This window comes from Glycine soja, chromosome 18 (genome assembly GCF_004193775.1).
Source record: "Glycine soja cultivar W05 chromosome 18, ASM419377v2, whole genome shotgun sequence".
NCBI lineage: Eukaryota > Viridiplantae > Streptophyta > Magnoliopsida > Fabales > Fabaceae > Glycine > Glycine soja.
The window spans coordinates 42,570,830-42,590,870 of record NC_041019.1 but is presented as its reverse complement, the minus strand read 5'-3'; the positions used below and the strand labels follow the sequence as shown (position 1 = coordinate 42,590,870).

General features: G+C 33.9%; 1 pseudogene; it reads right to left on the bottom strand.

The window, feature by feature from the left end:
* Positions 1-10,425: 10,425 nt before the first annotated feature.
* LOC114397265 overlaps positions 10,426-20,041 on the bottom strand; it is a 68,851-nt pseudogene continuing 59,235 nt past the window's right edge.

The window sequence follows — 20,041 nt, the reverse complement described above, 5'->3', positions numbered from 1 at the left end:
TTTTCTAATTCTGTATATTGATGATATCTTACTTGCAACAAACGATCTTGGTCTTATTCATGAGACTAATAAATTTCACTCTAGAAACTTTGAAGTGAAAGATATGGGTGAGGTAAGTTATGTGATAGGGATAGAAATATTTCATAATAGATCACAAGGATTGTTAGGCTTATCTCAGAAAGTATATATATCGATAAAGTGCTAGAGAAATTCAAGATGAAAAGGTGTTTAACATCGCCTATTCTAATTTAGAATGAGACAGAGTTAGTCTCGCACAATGTCCTAGAAATGATATGGAACAAAAACAAATGAAAGTAATTTTGTATGCATCAGTTGTTGTTGCATATGAGAGCTGAATTTGTAGTATGTTTTGAGGCTACAATTCAGGCTAATTGGCTATGGAACTTTATTTCAGGGCTTGGAATTGTCGACAGTAATGCTAGGCCGCTGAAAATGTATTGTGATAACTCCGCAGCAATATTTTTTTTTGTAAGAACGACAAGTACTCTAAGGGTGCTAAGCATATGAAATTGAGGTACTTTGTCGTGAAGGAAGAAGTTTAGAAACAAAGAGTGTCAATAGAACATATTAACATAAATCTTATGATAGTTGACCCTTTGAATAAGGGATTATTGCCCAAGACATTATAGAACATGTTGAAAGTATGGGCATTATTGTTATTGATGATCATTAAGTGTAATTTACCTTATGTAATTTTGCTGACACTCTGAGCTCAATTATGATATGTTTCTGATTACCTGTTCTCTATGTTTGCATGCATATTTGTTTTAGAGTAATGTTAACAGGTTTTGTCTTGAATGAAGACATTATGTTGGACCAATTATGTACTCCTAACTAATGGCCATATTAAGGAGAAGACTAATTTATAGTACATGGAAGGGACTATGTCGATTAGATGATGTACAACCGCCATGACTTGAATTGGTTCCTATTCTTAATCATGAAATTATGATGTACCCAATGTATAGAACAGTTTAGTCAATTTTTAATGTGCATTATGTTAGTTAATCTATTTATTTATTTAGTCCATAATGTTTATTAATGTCACATGAGCCAAGTGGGAGAATGTTAGAATTAATGTCTCATGTGAGAGGCATATGACTTAGTAGGGACTAATAAATAAATAATTAACGATTAAGGGCTAAATTGTAATTGGGCTTAATAGGAGAAGTTTCTAGGTTAACTGCTACTTGATGGGAGTAGTGGTTATAAAAGGGGCTTAATACCCACTAACGTGAAATAAGGTCCCCTTCCTGACCAGAAAGTGCTCTTTTCTCACCCATAGCCATCACGAGCGGAGAGAGATAGAAAAGAAAGGCCAAAGGAAGTGAAATCCTATTTCTCTCATTTTCAAGGAAATCAAAGTGCACCAGAGAGAAGTTCCTATGGAGAAAGGTACACATCATTATCTATTATTCTTTATTGATTGTTTGTGAGAATCATAGGTTTTAAGATCCTGTTGGTTTTCTATAATTGATAGTCTAGGAAACCCTTAAGAATTTTTATACCAATAACTAAAGCAAGAGATAAAAAGTTAAAGAGGTTTTGCAAGGCACATGGAGGATTGGAGGGAGAAGCTAAAGATCCAGCTAAATTTTCTATGAAAAAAACTAAGGATCCAACTTTCAAGCTAAAGATTGCCACATATGTGGCTAGATCTTCTTTGGGCTGGTTACTTAGTTTTGGGTTGACCAAACAATTACGACCCATTTTTCTATTTTCTATGAATTTCGTAGTCATGTTTTAGGTAATTTCATATGACTCTTGATATTTTTTTGGTCAATTAGGCATGACAAACAAACTCATACCTGTGGGTACTGCCCCATCCTGAGATTAAGGAGGAATCATCACTTTAACTGGGGATGGGGATGGGGATGGGTATGTACATACCCACCCTATACTCGTACCCGTCCACGTACCTGATATGTGTAATAACTAAATTATCCCAATTTTATGTAACATATATTACTTAATTAGCCTTTTGTCATTATTTGTCTTTGTAACTAAAGTGCATACTCATGTCACTATGGGATTTTTATTACAATAATTACCAGGCATTGATTGATTCTTACATTCATTTGGTGATAAGACTAAAAGTTTGGGATCAGATATGCATATGGTATAGTGATAAAGCCTTTTTTTCTTGAATATCTGTGTGTGTGTGTGTGTCTCTCTCTCTCTATATATATATACACCTACAGGTACCGCCCCGCCCTGAGATTGACAGGGAATCCTCGCTTTGATCGGGGATGGGGATGGGTATGTACATACCCGCTTGTATTCATACCCGTCCCCGTACCTGATATGTGTAATAACTAAGTTATCCATATTTTATGTAACATATATTTCTTAATTAGCCTTTTGTCATTATTTTCCTTTGTAACTAAAGTGCATACTCATGTCACTATGGGATTTTTATTACAATAATTATCAGGCCTTGATTGATTTTGACGTTCATTTGGTGATAGGACTAGAAGTTTGGGATCAAATATGCATATGGTATAGTGATAAAGCCTTTTTTCTTGAATATATATATATATATATATATATATATATGGTAACATTATTTTATAAAATAATAATTATCAGGCCATGATTTATTTTTTTCTTCTTAAATTTAATTTATAGTGCAGGTATGAGTAAGTAACGGGTATACTCGATACCCATTGGGGACGGGGATGAGAAACCAAAAACCATACCCCTTAGGGATGGGGATAGAGATGGAGATGGGTTTTGGGAGGCAGGGATAGGGACATGGACAAGAAACCACATGTTTGTGTTAGAATTAATGTCTCATGTGAAAGACATGTGACTTATGTAGGGACTAATAAATAAATAATTAATAATTAAGGACTAAATTGTAATTGGATTAAATAGGAGAAGTTTCTAGAGGTAACTGCTGCTTGATGGGAGTAGTGGTTATAAGAGGGGTTAATACCCACTAACGTAAAACAAGGTCCCATTCCTGACAAAATAGTGTCCTCTTTAATCTTTGGCCATTAGAAACGTAGAGAGACAGAAAGAATAGTCAAGACAGTGAAATCTTGTTTCTCTCATTTTCCAAGGAATCAAAGTACACCGAAGAGAAGTCTCCCTATGGAGAAAGGTACGCATTGTTTATCTATTATTTGTGAGAATCATAGGTTTCAAGATCATGTTGGTTTCCTATAATCGTTAATCTAGGAAACCCTTAAAAAAATTTACATGTGGTATTAGAGCATGTGTTATGAAATTTCTGATTCTCCAATAATGATTTATTTTTTTTCAATTATGATGAACCCTAATTATGAAATTTAGGGATTCTTTTTCTGCTACTGCAAGTATGAAATTTTATGATTGTTGAAATTGTCTTTCCGAAACCTTTTGCACGTATGCACAAAGAAAGAAAGTGGGTAGAAAGTCTACCATGTACTTTGTTTTCTTTAAAGGAATTCTTTGGAATTTCTATTTGCAATCAACTTTTGTTATTCTCAGTCCCACGTGCTTTTTTTTATTATTATTGAATGTCATTAAAGGATTTAAAGTTTATGTCCTGGAATTAAATTAACGTGAATGCTTTGAAATTGTTGGTAGCGGTAAATATGTTTTTGCTGGAACGTGATTGAATGCAAAATGCAAATAAATGTGAATATTATTTTATGGCTTGGAATGAAATTAATAAAATGGCTATGAATGTTAATAGCAATAAGTATGTGCAGGCCATATATTTGGTTAGAATTAACTGTATGATAGATTTGTTAGTCACCAAAGTGGCCAAATCTATAAGGTTATTTAATTCCAAATTAATGATTATTTCAATTACTCATAGAATAATGGATGCTAAATTATATATGATTATTGATTTATGGGTACATTGAAATTCATTGTTATAAGGCATTTATGGACCGCCCAAAGGTTAATTAGTTGTTCTTATAATTAATGAATATAATCGTAGGTGATTTGTGTGTATCATTAGTTTTACTTATATACCCAAAGGAAATAGGTACTACTAATTGATGCATATTTAATTGCCAAATAATGTTAAGAATTTTATTAGCATCATCATGTTTGTATGTTGTGTGTTGGTGTATTACCCAAAGGAGAGCATCAATATACGTTGACCGTTATCTGAATGAATCATATGTATGACATGTGTTTTATGTCTCAAAACACTTATGTGAATCTTATTGTGAAGAGAAAGTCCATTATGAAGCTTGAGAAAATATCTAGCAGACTCAACCTAATGTTCGTGAAAATGACTATTACAGACAATATTAAGATAGCTCTCCCTAAGACCGATAATGCTAAAGAGTTTATGAAGTTAGTGTTAGAATGCTCTCAAACAGCTGATAAGTCTCTTGCTAGGACATTAATGAGTACATTGACTACTATGAAGTTTGATGGTTCACGTACTATACATGAACATGTCATTGCAACAAGACTTAAGACCTTGGGAATGACTATGAATGAGAACTGCCTTGTTCAGTTTATTTTGAACTCATTATCGTTTGAGTATGGCCTGTTCCAAATGAGCTATAATACCATGAAAGATAAATGGAATGTCTATGAATTGCGCAGTATGTTAGTTCAGAAAGAAATGGGGCTTAAGAATCAAGGAAGTCACATAGTTCATTATATAAGCCACCAAGGAAATCAAGGAGCTAAAAAGAAATTTATGAAGAAGCATGATAAAGGCAAAAGATCATTAAAGATCAATGACGACTCTTTGCTAATCCAGAAGAAGGTATCAAAGGGCAATAATTGCCAATTTTGTGGGAAATTTGGATACTTCCAGAAGGATTTCCCAAAGCATAAGTCTTGGTTCAAAAAGAAAGGGATTCCTTACAATCCAAACCATAAGCTCAAATGAAAAGCTCGTCTTCATGGGGAATAGAGTGAAAGCTCTAGTGGAAACAGTCAGGACTTATCATTTAAAACTCGACACTAGACATCATTTAGAGTTACTGAAAACTTTTTATGTTCCTAGTTTATCTAGAAATTTAGTTTCATTATCTAAACTTGATGTTACTGGATACTCTTTTAATTTTGGTAATGGATGTTTCAGTTTATTTAAGCATAATCATCTCATTGGTACTGGTGTTCTTTGTGATGGTTTATATAAATTGAAATTAGATGATTTGTATGTTGAAACCATTTTAACTCTGCATCACAATGTTGGCACTAAACGTAGTTTAGTGAATGAACGATCTGCTTTCTTGTGGCATAAACGTTTAGGCCACATTTCTAGAGAAAGGATGGAAAAATTAACTAAAGAATGAAATTCTTCCTGATCTAGATTTTACGGATCTAAATATTTGTGTGGATTGTATTAAGGGAAAACAAACAAAACATACAAAGAAAAGAGCTACAAGAAGCACTCAGCTTCTTGAAATTGTGCATACTGATATTTGTGGACCATTTGATGTGAATTCTTTCGGAAAGGATTAATATTGTATCACCTTTATTTATGACTATTCACATTACGGTTATGTCTACTTACTACATGAGAAATCTTAGGTAGTGGATGCCTTAGAAATTTACTTGAATGAAGTAGAAAGACAATTAGACAGAAAGGTGAAATTTATTAGATCTAATAGAGGTGGTGAGTATTACGGAAGATACGATGAAACTGGGCAACACCCAGGTTCATTTGCTAAACTTCTTCAGAAATGTGGAATTTGTGCACAATACACAATGCCTGGTACACCACAACAAAATAATGTATCAGAAAGGTGTAATAGAACTTTAATGGATATGGTTAGGAGTATGTTAATCAATTCAACTTTACTTGTATCTTTGTGGATGTATGCCTTGAAAACTATCATGTATTTGTTGAATAGGGTTCCTAGTAAGGTAGTTCCAAAGACGCCTTTTGAACTGTGGACGAATATGACACCTAGTATAAGACACCTGCATGTTTGGGGTTGCCATACAGAAATAAGGATTTATAATCCGCAAGAAAGAAAATTGGATGCAAGAACAATTAGTGGATATTTCATTGGTTATCCAGAAAAGTCAAAGGGGTATATGTTTTATCGTCTTAATCCTAGTATGAGAATTGTCAAAACTGGAAATGCAAGGTGCATTGAAAATAGTGAAATCAGTGGGAGTACAGTTCCATGAGATATGGAAAATAAAGAAGATACAGTGCAGGTCCTTTTAGCTTGTGCCTCTAGCAGTAAGGTTATTGCTCATTTAGTTGTTATTCCAAAAAAAAAATAATGAAGAGGAGCAACACAATAATGAGCCCATGATACATAATGAACCTATTATGGATGAACCACAAGAAGTAGCATTAAGGAGGTCTCAAATAGAAAGGAGACGAGCTATTTAAAATGATTATATGGTATACTTAAATGAAACAGAAATAGACTTAAGCATTAATGGTAATGATCCAATTTTGTGTTCATAAGCTGTAAGCTGTGATAATTCTGAAAAGTGGTTAAATGTCATGAAAGAGGAGATAAATTCCATGGAACATAATGGTGTTTGGGACCTTGTAGAATTACCAAAGGGTTGTAAGAGAGTTGGTTGTAAGTGGGTCTTCCAGACTAAATGTGACTCTCATGGCAACCTTGGACGTTACAAGGCTAAACTTGTTGCTAAGGGATTTACTCAGAAAGATGACATTGATTATAAAGAGACGTTTTCACCGATCTCACGAAAAGGATTCTTTCAGGATTATCATGACATTAGTAGCCCATTATGACTTGGAGGTATATTAGATGGATGTGAAAACTGTTTTTCTTAATGGAGATTTAAAGGACACAACTAGAAAATAAGGTTTTAACATCAGTTATTTAGGACTTTCAACATCGGTTATTAACCGATGTTGAAAGTATCGACGTTGAAAGTATTATCGTTAACATCGATTTTTTAAAATCGATGTTAACGTAAAATAACAACATCGGTTATTGAAATAACCGATGTTATATAATAAGAATTACAGAAAAAAAAGGTATATATGTTCATACCAACGTTGGCAGTTAACATCAGTTTTTGATGAAAACCGATGTAAACGTTAACATTGGTTTTTTTAGAAAACCGATGTTAACTTCCAAACGTTAATATGTTAACATTGGTTTTTTAAAAAAACCGATGTTAAGTTACAAATGTTAACATCGGTTTTCTATAAAAACCGATGTTAACATCGGTTTTTCAAAAAACCGATGTTGTTATTATACCTTAACATCAGATTTTTAAAAAATCGATGTTGTTTTAGGAATTTTTTTAATACGGTGTTTGTTTTTTCAATAAACCCAAAAATTAACCTGCAAATTTTAAATCTGACCACACAGCCCAACATTTATAACTTTTATTCTGTTTTGAAACAGTTTTTAGCAGAAAAATTTCATGATAACTTTATTAATAACTAAGAATTAAAAGAATATTTAATGTTAAAAGGAGACATCAATTGTAAAAAATGTAAAGCAATAACTAAAATTACAAAATTGCCTAAACTAAAATTATAAAATTGCCTAAGCATCATAAGTTTCATTTCTAACTTTCAAATAATACTTTGCCCACTAGATGCAAAGCTCCTTCAATCTCTTTGGTTCCAGTGGTCTAGCATCATTGAAATACTGCATGATAAAATAAAACATAAGTTAATAATATAATAGCAAACATAACAAAATCAAATTTGTTTGAATTAAACAATTACCTCTTCCCAATTATTCTTGAAAGTTCCTATGATTATTGTTGACATCCAGTGCATCACGTAATACTTACAATCAGTGCTTCCTTTTTGTCTATAAATACATGATGAAATTTACATATTGAACGTTAACTACAAATTAGTCTACACATACATAAAATATAAGTACGTAGAAGCATTGTTTAAATCACTTACTTTAACAACAATCCACCTAGCACCAGCCTTGGATTTAGGTTGTGGAGTATCGTCAAGTCCTTTCAAAGCACTGTTGAATACAAACATGGATGCTTATTGTACAATTAAAATATTGATGTTCCTGACTAATGCTAATGCAAATGTATTGAAAAACAACAATGACCTGTTAATTATTCCTTTCAAATAGTTGTTTGGCCTATTATGCAATGAATAAAACTAGACGACAAGATTTTCCTTAGGCAAAATGATGACCATTTGCCAATGTGCACTACAGTGGAGACCAATATAGGTTATTCTAGTATTATACATTATGTAAATTCATTTGTTCAGTTTAACTTACCCATTCAGGTAGGCTCCTAGGTAGACATCCCGTTTTGAATTCTGCATCCAGTTCTTCATGTAACTTTCTTATTCAAATTGTGATTGCCCAGATCTTTGGATGGACTGTGGCTCGAGGAATCCATACACATCGGAATTCCCCGCTCGCATACTTAACTCAGTCATATGCCTATTGTTGTTAAAACAAAGTAAATTATGTATGAATTTATAACAATAACTTAGGTAATTAACAAGAACGTAAATTGACTTACGGAATCCACAACTGTATAACAGAGATGCCGAGACATTGACCACCGTGTGCTATTTTAGACAAATCTTCATACTTTATGTACAAGGGAAAGTCTTCATTAAACACCCCGAACATGGTAGTATCCCACATAACCTGCAATTGCTTCAGAAAAAGTTGTGGGATGGTCAATGTCATCAGACATAGGGGATCATCAACCTCATGATTTGGCCTATCTGCAGGTTTTGCTGGTCTCATAGCTCCCTATTTATCCAACATAGTTAATTAACATAATTTAATTAATGTGAACAATTTAATTGAAAAAAAGCATTTAATGACATTGAAATATTTGTTCTGATAAACGCTTGACAAGATGTGTCGGCTAAGCAAGGAAGGTGTTAAGTGTCTATCCCGTTAACTTAACCTCTTCAGTAGGTACAGGAATGGGAGCATCTGTATCTTTAACCTCCTCAACACCGACCTTCACTTCATCATGCAACAAAGGGATGTTGTGAACGGTTGTGGATCCCTCATAAACTCTTCCTAGGGCAACCAGGCGGGGAGGATTTTCTTTGATGTACAACCCGTATTTGTCTGAGTCACCCATGTCTGGACCGTTCCCTGAGGGATCAACACAACTATCCTTTGTGCTGACATGAGCAGTTGAAGGACCAACCTCAGGCTTAGGAGGCAGTGCAAGTCCTTGTGATTGCATTTGTGACTGAAACTGGGACTGCATCTGGCTGAAGGATAACATTAGCTGTCAAGTCACTTTTTCTGTGATCAACTTCTCCAGCTGGTCCCTAATTTGTTGAGTCAGCTACTCTAGGTCTTTGGGAGCCATGGAGGAAGACGTGTGGGAGGTCCTTGGAGCCGGTCCAAAGTATTGCTTGATTTCACACTGACTCCAACAGCACGCACACGACCGAGGTGTTCTGGTTGCCCAATGGCAGCAGTCAGTACATTCTGACGTCCATGGGCAATAATAGTTGGGTTAAATAAGAGAAGTTTCTAGAGTTAATTGTTACTTGATGAGAGCAGTGGTTATAAAAAGGGTTAATATCCACTAACGTGAAACAAGGTCCCCTTCCTGACAGAAAAATGCTCTCTCTAATCTTTGGTCATCAGAAACGTAGAGAGACAGAAAGAATAGTCAAGGGAGTGAAATCTTGTTTCTCTCATTTTCCAAGAAATCAAAGTACACTAGAGAGAAGTCTTACTATGGAGAAAGGTACGCATTGTTTATCTATTATTTGTGAGAATCGTAGGTTTTAAAATCCTGTTGGTTTTTTATAATCGTTAATCTAGGAAACCCTTAAAAAAATTTAGAATTTGTTCTTGTCCCACCCGATTGCCATGCCTAGGGTCAATTTTAATGTTTATTTTGCTTCCTAAACCATTGTAGTTGTTAGTGAGGTTTTATTTCTAGTGAAAATTTAATATAAGGGTGAATTTAATTTTTAGTGGGAATTAATTCGACTAGGATGTTTAGAGGAAATTCAAGCCTATAAATAGAGAAAACTTTATACCTTTTAGACATGCTGAATTTGAATGAAATTTGAGTTTTCTCTTTTTTGTTAGAATTGTCGTTGGCAATCAACCTATGACTTATTACTCACATTCTCAACTATTTCTTAAGTATGACATTAATATTCTTCTCCTAAAAAAACTAAAATCAATTCCTAAATCCTGAATTCTTCAAGACGATCCATCCCATTTTCGTGTCCATGTCATTTTCGTTAAAGTATATGTCCTAATGATTTTTTTTTTTCATTCATGAGACTTCAAATTAAAAGAAAACCAAGTTACTTACTACATGGACAATAGGCATTGGTTTGGGTTATACTAAAGTATATCCTGCGATGATTGAATTTATCTTTTGGATTGGTGGATTTGAAGTCATACACACTTTTATTATAGATGACAAAAATAAAAGTCAATTTCAGGAATGTCTTGCATAAGAATTTCATAAAATTGTATAGATATAAATCCAAAAACCCACCTTTGTTTAATTTGTGGATACAATATCCTTGAAAGCAAGTACTCTCTCGGCTTCAGAATACACACGAGTAGCTCTCTAAAAATAATTTTCAAAATTAAATTATCACATAAAAATTACATGATAGCCGGTTTAGAACCAACAAGAAATTATACAACTTTCATCATGTGATATTATAGAAAAGCCACAGAAAAAATTGGATATTTTTCAAATGGAATGAGTAGGTCACCCGTGAGTGACTTATAGACAGTTATAGAATCTAGAAAAAACTTGACCTCATCAATATTATAAATCTAATAATGTTTAGAGATATAGCACTTCAGCAAAGAAAATTTAATATAATTATGTCTTAATATATGGCTATGAAACTTTGGTTTTAACCGTGCCCAATGGATAAGGCTTTTTTGTTATTGTATAACTTAATATGGCTACTTAATTATATAACTAAGGTTAAAGTAGCTAAGTTACTGGAGAATGTAAAAATACCTGATGTAACTTGTAATGCTCAGAAGCTTTTATGGCATTCAAATAAATAGTATTATTGCTAAAAATTGACGTGAGTTTTTCATCAGTAATTTTCTCAATTTCTTCAGCTGTGCATGGTTCTTCCTTCAAAAATTCTTGTAGAAAAATGAGACATTTTATTTAAATACAGAAAGAATACAATATCATGAATCTGAATAAAACACAAAATTCTGTAACTTCATAAGTAGCACTCTTCATGTATTCACAAGGACAAGATTTAGAAATTTAAAATGATAAAACAATAATGGGATAATACAAGGTAAATTACCTTGATAGCAAGGACAGGATCAGAAGATTTATGAATACTTGCAAACGATAAGCATAACCCTTCAACATCAGAGATTGTTTTAATGTTTACAATTGCCTCCCTTGGTTTCATTCCAAGCTGTATACCAAGAACAATCTGGAAAATTTTACAGTAACACATTACAATTTAAAATGCTTAAATGACATCAAAAGATAGAATTGTGCAGGTCTACCAAAAAAACTAAAGAGTAGTGTGCGCCCACAATAATTGCCCTTTCGCCTCCAACATTAAAGGACCAAAAGCATCTAAAATGAACGGAATTCACTTTTGGTCTTCTAAATTAATAAAATATATAGCTAATGAAAAGCTTCAGATTTCGAGCTACAAAAGAACTTAATCTGATTGGACTCTACCTGTCTACCTATCCATTAAGTTAAAATTGTACTCTTACATTACAGGTTAAAAGAGTATCATAAATTAAGAATCATGTTTAACAATTAACACTTGTCAAACATGAATAGCAAGAGTTTTGTGTATAATCAATTGAATTAATATTATTTTATAAATATGTGAACAAACTAATGAAGGATAGTTGGAATTTTCTCCTTTTTTTTCATTATATAAGGCCATATGATTAATTTCCATTAATACTTTGCCAAATGACTAGAGTAGAACTAGAAATGGAAAGATATACAATCTTAAGATGAAAAACACGTACTGATGCTAAATGACATTCAAAAACCCTGTTGTTATAATTTTTAGCGGCAGTGACAACCCTTTGAGACTCAGCCAAAGAATGAGCTATTACAAATGTCCCACCAGCAGGAAGTTGCACATCTGTTGTACATATTGGGCTAAAATCAATCAGTTCTGCACACCCAGTTTTGGCCATGACAAAGATTGCCTGAAAAAAAAAAAATAGGAAAATGATAGAAATATTTTCCGTAACATACAACAATTTTTTTTTTACCAAAACATATAACTCCCTCAATATTTACACAAACATACATAAATATTACTCACACTGTAAATTTGGGTTGGGGGGCCCGAATTTACACTGTGATTTGCAATTTTTGTTTGGCTGATGCTAGGTGCACCTAATGTTATTGTTGGTGCACCCAACATTTAATGTGAAAAGTCAAAAATATCCCCTTTGAATTTTTTAAAAAAATTTGTGCACCAGTCTTTTCTTATTCCGCCATTTTCCTTCTTCCTCTCCTTCTTCCGCGCTTTCCCGCAAACTGCCTCTTCCTCTTCCGCGAGTTATGCCTGGGTCTTCCGCGAGTTGCTTCTTCTTCTTTTGCGAGCCTCCCTCCTTCATCCATGAGGTGGCTGTTCTTCTTCCGCGAGCTGCCTCTTCGTCCCTCCTACGAGTGCCTCTTCTTCTTCCGTTCTTCCGCGAGCTTCCGTTCTTCTGTTCTTCATCAAGGTAAGCCTAATGTCCCTTTTCTTGTGTCATTATGCTTCCATTTTTGCTTGCGTAGTGCAATTTGTGGGTATGTAGTTGGTCTGCTTAAGGATTTAGGTCATCCATAGTAGAGACGTAGTTGATCCACAATAGGAATAGATGATCCACAGTAGGTGTTGAACTTACGGATCAACTTGATCCGTAACATGCAGAACGAAGTATTTTAAGGCTTGGAATGTTATGCTTTGTCAATTTTAATAAACTATTTTTTTGATGATGTTATAAAATATTTAACAGATTTATCAATAATCAATTTCTACTAAATTTTTTGACTAATTGTTGATAATAAGATTTTTTTCTCTCAATTATATGTTTTTGTCTACAAAATTTGAACTTAAGACTTAGATGATTTAGGTTTAGTTTTATTCAGATCAATGTAACTTCGATAGTTTCCAAATAAAATTAACTAATTGCTTCTAAATTTGTTTGAGTGATGAATTAGAAATTAAGATATAAGTATAGTATCCTACTTGTGTCTTGAATAAACACAAAAGTGGGAAGCATCATGAGAGGAGAGGTTGTCTAATACACTAGAAATTAATAGTTAGCTTTGTAGTATCATTTTGCTCTTCCTATTTCCATTTCATATATGGATTGATGTTGTCTTTAATTTTTTTCTTATCTTGCCGCATGAAAAGTTGGTTATTGTGGCCTTAGAGATTCTTCAATTTGTTGAAAGACCAATACACTACAAAGTAGTGGAATTAAAATCCTTTTTTGATTTCACCAATTCCATATTTTTTCAAAAGCATTATGATTAGTAGTATTTCAAACAAATCCACTATTTAATAAATATGCCGTGTATACATCATATGCATGCACCAAATTTCAAACACATCCATTTTGTAATGGTGGACACAAATCCAATATTGCAACAATCCAGAAAAGCATATATTCTCCCCAAATTTCCACTTATTTTAAATCAGATTTCTTCACGGATCAACTTGATCTGCAACCTAAAGTTGATCCATTAGCTTCTTTGCGGATCAACTTGATCCGTTAGAAGGTTGCGAATCAACTTGATCCATGAGAAGCTAGCGGATCAACTTGATCCGTAAGATAGTTGCGGATCAACTTGATCCACAAGCTTATTAGGGATCAACTTGAACCGTAAATGTTTATTTTAATTTTAAAAAATGTATAATTTATGAAAAATGGTTTTATTAGTGTTTAGGGTTAGTTTTGAGGATTTTAGGCTAAAGTAGAGTACAGTTGAATTTGGAAAATGCTATTTGGTTTGGTTTTGAGGCTTGTTTTAGTTGTTTTGTTTGTAATTGATACAATATTCCATGTGGCGCCTTTTCTATGTTTTTTTCTTCTCCAAATATTGTTTCATCTTTACTTGAAGTTGCAAGGGATTAAGTCCCTCATTCTATTTGTAGTGGAGTCCTTTTCATCTTTAATATAATGTTATTTCCCTAAGCTTTGAGTGAACCCATTGCCTTCTATTTTACTGCACATCTTTGATATTTGAGCATTTTCATATGTTGTACATTCTTTTCACTGTGGTACTTCATTTCCCATGCATGAATAACATGCCTACAATCTGGTTAAATAATGATTGGAACGTATGTCCTCTCTTAAGGAACTTATGTTAGACCTATTTATTGTGAAAGACATTCTCTTCGATTTTACATGTGTTTTACATTGTATATACCCATTCTCTTCGATTTTACAATGAAAATACTCAGTTTTGTGTAGTTTTTTTCCTCATAATCAATTTATCATTTCTTCTATTGTTGAAATAAGTCAAAGAAGGCTACTTAGAGGGATTCTCATTTTCAGCCTTCAATCTCACCCAATTAGAATTCAAAACCTTATAACTAGTCTTGGGTGTATCGGTTGGTGCAACTAGTGGAACTAGTGATATGTGTTCAGAACCCTCCTCCCAAAATCATCTCCCATCAAATGTTCAAACTGAATTTCCAGAAGAAAAAAAAATATCTCCTTTGATGGTTTAGTCTAACTAGTGATATGTGTTCATAATTCCATTTCATTGATCAATTAGGTAGACTAAAAGGAACTAATTGGATGCCACTCCTTAACAATGGTTTATATGAATTCCTTTGAAACTAAGAACAATGGTGCAAAGTTTTGGCAATAAAAAGCAAGGTTTTAAACTATGGTTGGTGTTTTAGATTTTGTTGCAATTGTTGGTATTGCAGACAAATGTAGCAAATGTATCCACAATTGTGATTGTAGATACCCAAAAATTGTTGTTTGAGGTTTTAAACTAGGACATTCCTAGGACTAACACCTACACCCAAATAATTTTATATCCCCCCCCCCCTTATAAGGTAGTGATGGTGGTGCTTAATTAGCAGCAATGCTGCACAGCATGCCAAGTAATGAAAACTTAAGGTTTCTAGGACAGACTAGAGAAAGTGTATAAGTAGATAAAAAAGGCACTTCCACCTATGCGTACAAGGCCTTCCAATTAAGAACTTTAGAACTTTGACAACTTGCTTCTCATATGTTAGACAAGTGGCCTCAGATACCTTAAGAAGGGGGGGGGGGGGGAGTTGAATTAAGATATTACAAATTATTTCCCCAATTAAAAATTCTATTTATCTTTCTATTCAAGTTATAAATTCCCTTAATAATGAATTTCTTAAATAATGATTCAAATAGAACAATTTGAATATGAATATAAAACAATAATAAATAAAGGAGTTTAAGGGAAGAGAAAGTGCAAACTCAGATTTATACTGGTTCGGCCACACCCTTGTGCCTACGTCCAGTCCTCAAGCAACCCGCTTGAGAGTTCCACTATCTTGTAAATTCCTTTTACAAGTTCTAAACACACAAGGACAATCCTTCCTTTGTGTTTAGAATTCTTTCACAACAAGAGACCCTCTATCTCTTAATCCCTTTTCATAATAAAGAAGAAGAAAAGAAGAAATCTCTCTTGAAAGAGATAGATTGAACAATTTGAGCACTCAAATAATTCCTTATTGAATCACAAGTGTTTTGGCCAAGGAATTTGTAAAATGATTTTTCTTTTTAAGAGGATAAGACCTTTTTGTTCTGAAAAACTCTTAGCAAATTCGTGTCTCAAGTCACATATATATAGGCCTTTGATAGCCATTCAAGAACCACATAAAAAGATGTGACTGTTGAGAATATTTTATGAAAAAAATGTGCTCTGGTAATCGATTACATTATTTGTGTAATCGATTACAAGCTTTAAAATTTGAATTAAAACGTTCAATAACTGCTGGTAATCGATTACCATATATGTGTAATCGATTACACAGTGCAAATTTTGAATTCAAATTTTAATAGCTATTGTAAATCAATTTTGGCCACTGGTAATCGATTACATCCTCTGGTAATCGATTACCAGAGAGTAAATTTGTTGAAAAAAACTTTTTAACTTAAATTTCTTGGCCAAACCTTTTGCTACTTCAATTGGAATTCCCTTCCTATTTAATATACCCTTTCTAAGACTCTAAAGACTGTCTTGATCATCCATCTTGAATATTTTTAATTTCTTTGTCTTGAATAAAGCTTTGAGACGTATGTGAAACTTTGGCATCATCAAAACATTCAGCTTGATCCTTTGTCTACAATCTCCCCCTTTTTGATGATGACAATCCCTGAAATCAAGTCAAGCTATATACAAGATGATAGTACGTTCACACAACCCTTACTCCCCCTATCTTTTGGCATGTATGCCTAACTTTACTTGATAATTGATTTCTAACCCAAGTTCTCTCAAGTTCTCTCCCCCTTTGGCAACATCAAAAAGAACTAAGCAACACAATCAAAATCCAAACACAGCCAAACATTAAACCAAAATAAATCCATACATTGTCATAACCAACCAAAGTACTAATAATAGTAGTGCAAGAGTACTATAACTAGAGCAACAAAAAGCCAAATACACGACGATAAAACAAAGTACTAATAATACTTAATTTCTAATAAGATTTAGTCATAATAATAATAACAATTAATCTAAGAGAATGATGGAGGCGGTGGTGGTGGATCAAAGCAAGTACGGATGAAGGAGACATCTTTTTCAACTTGTGTGAGGCGAATATCCATGCCGGCAAAGCGTGTATCCAATGAGTCGAAACGTTCACCAACATAAGAACGAAGACCTCGTAATTCGGTAAGGACTTCATTCAGGAGTGCTGAATCTTCACGCTGAGGAGGAGGTGAAGGAGTACGCTCATCTTGAGGAGGGAGTGCGTCTTTCTTCAGCCATTGACCATTCCGATCCTTACGGTAACCAAAGGAAGTCACAGCACTAGCACCAATTGCAAAGGAACGCTTGACTTGAACAAATGGCTCATCATCAAGCAGAATTTGAACATGACGCAGAAATAAAGTTATCAAGTGTGGATAAGGTAGAGGTGCATTGGCCCGTAATGCCTTATGCAGTCGGTACCGAACCAAATGGGCCCAGTCTATCTGACGACCGGTGAGAAAAGCCCACATCAGAATCAAATCCTCCTCAGAGGCTTGTGCTAAATTTGAAGACCGGGGAAGCAAAATTCTAACAATGATATAGTGCATGATGCGATTATCAAAAGTTAATGATCCGGCCAGTAATCTACCGGTCATTTCAGCCTGGTCATTACAGACCATACGGCGAGCATCATGACTAGAATAATCAAATTTCCAGTCATCAACAATGGTACCCTCAAAAGGTGCACCTTGACTGGGTAAATGAGTTAAATAAAAGAATAAGGGCTGATCAATGATCATAGGAATACCATGCACCTCAGAGGAAATAATGCCATCCTGAATTTTCAAATTGCAGTAGAAGACCTTTACAAGTTCAGGATAATGTGGCAGTTTTAATGACATAAAATCAACAAGGCCAGAATTTTGAAACACTTGATAGCAATCAAACGTTTCATCATTAAAGAACTCTACGTCTAGGTACTTAGGGTCTAGTATGATCCTAGAAGAAAATTGAGAGAGGTGCCGTAGACGCTGATTATCGGAAGAAAATAATGTGGATGATCTTGGAGATGATAAAGATGGATGAATAGGTGCTGTGGATGCTTCAGATGGTCCGTGGCGGCGATGGGCAGTAGCAGAGGCGGTGGAGGATGATCCCTTTCTCTTCTTCGATGGCTCTACCATTTGATGAAGTTTTAGTGGATTTTAATCGGTGGAAGTGAAAGAGGAGTGAAAAAAAGGAAGATTGGGCTTTACGAGACGTGATTTGGTGAAGAATTGAGTGAGATACGAAGATTTGAAGTTTTAGGTATGGATGAGGCGTGAGGGAAGGCCGTGGCTGCGCAGTAATTCTGATTTCGTGAGTTTTTATAGACGAGGATGAGTTGTAATCAATTACAAGGCTTGGTAATCGATTACAGGAGTAATGAGCCTTCTGGTAATCGATTACAGGATGTTGTAATCGATTACAGGCTGCTTATTCTTGTGTAATCGATTACAGTGAATGGTAATCGGTTACCAGAACATAACCTAGGCTAGTTTCTTAAAAAAAATATCTATGTCTATGCTAAATACATCTAATATGATTAATCATCACTACTAAGCACTTAAATCAATCATTCAACTATAAAACACACAGGAATACATAAATTCTATCATAATAACAAGAATTTAAACAAAATCAATCAAAGTAACATATAAACAATCAATCATAAGAGTAAATTAATCAATCAATCATAAAACTTTACCTATCAAAATCACTAAGGTCTAAAAGTCCTAATTCTCTTCTTATTGAAAAGAATATATCCTTTGGGAGAGGTTTTGTAAAGATATCAGCGAGCTGATTCTTTGTATCCACAAACTCTAGCAAACAATCTCCCTTTAGAACATGGTCTCTTAGAAAATGGTGCCTAATTTCTATATGTTTCGTTCTAGAATGTTGTACAGGGTTTTTGGATAGATTTATGGCACTAGTGTTATCACATCTAATAGGTATTCGATCAAGAAGGATACCATAATCAGATAATTGTTGCTTCATCCATAAAATTTGTGCACAACAACTGACGACAGAGATATATTCCGCTTCAGCAGTGGATAAAGCAACACTGTTTTGTTTCTTACTATGCCATGATACAAGAGCGGATCCAATGAATTGACAAGTTCCACTTGTGCTTTTTCTATCAGTTTTAGATCCGGCAAAGTCAGAATCAAAATATCCTATTAAGTTACATGTTGAGTTCTTAGGATACCATAATCCTAAATTTATTGTACCTAATAGATATCTCATGATTCTCTTAACTGCACTCAAATGTGATTGTTTGGGGTTGGATTGAAACCTAGCACACATACATACACTAAACATAATATCAGGTCTACTAGCAGATAAATAGAGAAGAGATCTGATCATACCTCGATACTGTTTCATGTCTATAGATTGACCAGATTCATCTTTATCTAAGTAGCAGCTAGTGCTCATCGGTGTAGCCATGTGTTTTGCACTTTCCATCCCAAATCTTTTGATCAATTCCTTGCAGTACTTGGATTGATTGATGAATATACCTTCTTGAGTTTGCTTGATTTGTAATCCCAGGAAGTACTTTAGTTCTCCCATCATTGACATTTCAAATTCACTTTGCATATCAAGGGAAAACTCCTTGCACAATGAATCATTAGTAGATCCAAAAATTATATCATCAACATATATTTGAACCAACAAAATATCATTATGCTTTCTCTTTATGAACAATGTGGTATCCACTTTTCCTCTAGAAAATTCTTTTTCTAGGAGAAAATTACTTAAACGTTCATACCACGCCCTAGGGGCTTGTTTCAAACCATAAAGAGCCTTTTGCAATTTATAAACATGATTTGGTTTATTCGGGATTTCAAAGCCTGGGGGTTGTTCAACATATACTTCTTCTTGAATTAAACCATTTAGAAAAAGCACTTTTAACATCCATTTGATAGATCTTAAAATTCATTATGGATGCATATGCTAAGAGCATTCTAATGGCTTCTAATCTTGCAACTGGAGCATATGTTTCTTCATAGTCTATTCCCTCTTCTTGATTATACCCTTTTACTACTAACCTAGCCTTATTTCTAATAATTATGCCATGTTCATCTAATTTATTTCTAAAAACCCATTTTGTTCCTATGACAGGATAATTTTCAGGTTTTTCTACTAGTTTCCACACATTATTTCTTTCAAATTGATTCAGTTCTTCTTGCATGGCAATTATCCAGTTATCATCTACTATGGCTTCTTTTATATTTTTAGGTTCAATCATAGATACAAAAGCCATATTATTGCATAAATCTTTAAGAGAATGTCTAGTTGTTACCCCTTTTGATATATCACCAATAATGTTGTCGAGGGGATGATCTGTTGAGGCTTTCCATTCTCTAGGAAGTTCATTATTTGCTCTAACTTCATTATCTTGAGAATCTTCATTGCTTCCTTCATCTTT